The sequence below is a fragment of the Ursus maritimus genome, unplaced genomic scaffold, assembly GCF_017311325.1.
Source record: "Ursus maritimus isolate PB19 unplaced genomic scaffold, ASM1731132v1 scaffold_9, whole genome shotgun sequence".
Lineage (NCBI taxonomy): Eukaryota > Metazoa > Chordata > Mammalia > Carnivora > Ursidae > Ursus > Ursus maritimus.
In genome coordinates this window covers 39,493,076-39,497,019 of record NW_024427107.1, presented here as the reverse complement: position 1 = coordinate 39,497,019, position 3,944 = coordinate 39,493,076, and positions in this window count along the sequence as shown.

Sequence of the window (3,944 nt, the reverse complement as noted above, 5' to 3'; positions counted from 1 at the left end):
GGCATTCCTAATAGCATCCAGTTACGAAGCAACAGAGTTCAAATACCTTGTTTACTTGACTCCAATTCCCATGTCCTTTCCACTGCAGTGTATTTTACTTTTCTATTCTATTCTATCCTATCCCATCCTATCATTTTATTTTTAATCAGATTGCACATTCTTGAGAGACAAAAACATCCTTCCGATTCTTTTCCAAGTACAGAGTCAGTGATCACGACATAGTTGATTTCTCATTGTTAGGTTAATAAGCAGATAAATGGATAGGATTCAAGGAAAGGACACAATAGTTCTGAGTAGAGACTTGAGGAATTTGAGGACAAGGAAAGGGGAGGAAGTAATTTTAAACAATACTTTCACGAAGAAATGAGTGCTCAATAACCACTGTTTTTCTTTTGTATTTCTGTACTCTATAAGTATGTCGTAAGACACGGAATGCAGTGTTACATATGCTGCATCCCGTGGGAAAAAAACCCCATTGATTATTCACAAGAGTTACACTACTCTCGTGAATTATTAAAATTTGCTAATGAGATGAGAAGCAGCCCCAAACTCCCATCAGGCTGCTCTTTCTGCTCCTGCCATGGAGGGGCCTTTTCTGTGAAGAGGGGAGAGCTTGCGGGGAGCCAGACTGGGAGGGGATGGCTGACAGGGAGAGTCAGTGTGAGGATGGATGGCCCCAGAGGGAGGAGGGCACGCGTGAATTGAGAAGTAGGATCCATCCATTATATAAAAATAAACAATAAGCAACTTTGGAATCGCGATGCTGTATTTCCTTCTGGGATTCAAATGACTACACAAACCACTTGAGCTTCATTTTTATGGTTTATGAAGCTCAAGGGAATTATATGCTCGTAATTTATAGTTGCTGGTTCCATGTAGTGTTTATGGCTCCGTATGCTATGTATGATGATATCGTGTGCATGCCTGTACACAGGCTTTAATTAATGACCTCGAGATTATCCTTGGCCTGACTTATTGATGTCTGTGTTGGAAAACATGTGCTTCCATCCTGAAAAAGAAGAGCGGTTCAGGGCCAAGAGCAGTAGCCTGGGAGTTTGGAGTGAAATTTCATGCCACTTGCAGATTCAGTCGTCGGAATTCTGCGTGTATTGTGCACCTTTCCAGCTCATCGCCTAAGCTTTTGCAATAAGTGAAGCAATTAAAAGTTAAATTAGATTCTGAATCCCTCTGAATCAATTTCTTTCCTATATGTTTTGGAGAGTGCAATGGACATAAAAGTGGCAATTGATTTTGGGGGGTTATTCTTTTTCTGAGAAGAGTGAGTCTTCTCCATTTCCTGGAGTTGGGAGGGAGCCCTGCAGTGGACCCGTGCAAGCATGTCTTTTGGGGTTTCCATTTGTGAAGCGCAGAGGGAAAGCCAGGAATGCAGGTTGCAATTTTATTAACTTTTTTCTTTAGAGTGGCTCTTGCTAAAACTAGATTTTGGAGTGCTAAAGTGACTTAATTAGATTGAGATCATTAGTGGTTTTCAAACTTTTAAAAATCCATAGATCTCTTTTTTTAAAGAAGGGGATGTGTAGAAGCTGATGGAACAGGTACAAGAGTAGCTGCCCTCGTCCCTTTGGGTATTTGAGAAGCAGTGAGGCTCAGTGGCTAAAGTATGAACTGTGGGGGTAGACTGCTTGGGCTCAGGTCCCAAGTTTTCCCACTTACTGAGATGGGCAAGTTACTTAGTTTCCTTGTACCTCCTATAAAATGGGGATGATAAGAATAAAAGCTGCCGCATGGGGTTGCTGTGAGGATTAAAGAAGAGAGTTGCTATGAGTTAAGTGCTCACAACACTACTTGCTGTGATCCCTCCTATCAGCTGCTGCTTGTACTGTTGAACCTACCCCACAGCTCAGTGAAGCAGCTTGAACACCTCAGAGTTATTCAGATATTCACTGTATACCTACCGTGTGCCAGGCACAGGTCTAAGAGCTGGGGAGATGGTGGTGAACCAAACAAAGTCTGCTTTTCTGGCTCTTAGATTCTGTTGTTCTAGCCCAGGGGTTGGCAAACGTTTTCTGTAGGGGGCCAGACACTCAGTGTTTCAGGCTCTGCAGCCCATCCTGTCTCTGTCATCGCTGCTTAACCTTGCCATTGTAGCACCAAAGCAGTTACAGGTAATATGTAAGTGAATGGGCATGGTTGTGTTCTAATAAAACTTTATTTACAAAAACAGGAAGTGGGCTGTATTTGGCATGAGGGCTGAGATTTGCTTCCCCCTGTTCCAACCTAACCTCTCCTTTTATGAACTAGACAGTTGAGGCTCAGATTACATAATAGTGACAGAATCAAAACCAGAACATTGTTTCAGACATCCTGTGCAATACTTTTTCCTTTTTCCTGTGTTCTCTGGCCTACTGGCTTTGTGAGGACCCATTTTTTTCCCTTCCTGTCTTTTATCAAACTGCACAGTGAGTTGGGTACAAGTGGGGTGACCGAGAGTCTTACCAGTAGATCCTGTGATTTGTTTGCTTTTGTATCTATATTCAGAATGGTGTATTTGCTCACTCAACAAATAATTATCAGGTGCCTACTACGGACTAGGCACTGTTCTGAGACACAGGGACTACTGGTTCACAAAGCAGACAAAGATCCCTGCTCTCTTGGAGCTTACCTTCTATAGGGGAGGAGAGAGATAGCAAACAATACACAAAATAAATAAATTATCAGATGATGAAGAGGGTCTAAGGCATAGGAGCAGGTTGTGGGGCTTCCACAGAATGGTCAGAGCAGGCCTCACGAAGAAGGGGAAATTTGAGCAAAGCCTTGAAGGGGATGGGAACATTGGCAGAGCGAAACCAGAGCAAAAGCCTTTTGGGCAGAGGCAGCTGCTGGAGCAGAGATCGTGGGCCGTGTCAAGAGTGTTGAAAGGATGGCAAGTAGGCTGCTGTGGCTGGAGAAGAGTGTATGGGGGCCGTGTAACAGAAGACAAGGTGGTGATGGGTGGGGGATGCTTGTGTGTGATGGAGAGCCATGCAGCATTCTGAACAGAGGTATTCATTGCTCTGAAAGAACAGGCTCGCTCGCATCTGCTGTTGGGAAGGGGAGATGGAAGCAGAGGCCGTTGCACTGATTCAGACGAGAGGTGATATTGACTCAGGCCGCAGTAACAGTGACGGATAGAGGAAGTGAGAGGAAGTCGGATCCTGAGTACGTATTTTGGAGGTAGCATTGATAGGCATTTGCAATAGATTGAAGGTGGCATATGAAGAACGATAGGAGTTAAGGACGACCCTCTGCTTAGAGAATTTATAGGATTCCTAGGCTGATCGATCACACAGCGCAAGAACTTTCTTTTGTTAGACGAGAGAACCGAGGTACAAAGAAGAGTGACTTGTCCAGGTCCCAGGAGCAAGCAAGTGGCCCTCCATCTGGGGACACAGCTCTATCCCTCTTTTCTATTCTCCATCATTTATCTTCTTGGGTTAATCTTCTTCCTGCTTCCCTGACCGTAGAGCTAGGTGGCCCTGTACTCTTTCTGATGTATCCTGTTTTTACCTACGCTGCCACGAGATTTTCCTCTCTTTTTCGAATTGTCTGCTTACTGTCTCCGCCTCTGTTTGGCTCTCTGAGGGCTCCTGACATAGTGTTTCACACATAGGAGGTGCTTTATTAATGCCGTATGAAGATAAAACGGTTTTCAAATGGTCTTCTCCGAATTTACAGCCATTCTAAAATCTTGTTCTTTTATAGTTTTTTTTCCCTTTCATTGATTTTCCCTTACATGTTTTCTTTATTTTTTCCTTATGGAACCTCTATTTGGATTTGCTTTATGTTTTCTATTTTAAGAGTTTCCCTAGAGCCTGTCACTTTGAAAGGGAAAGTCCTTTGATTTTCATTTTAAATTACATCTGTTAAACACTAACACATCAGGTAGTAAGGCATTTGATATTTTAAATCTCTCTTTTTACTTTCTTTGGTTCCTCAACAGGTCT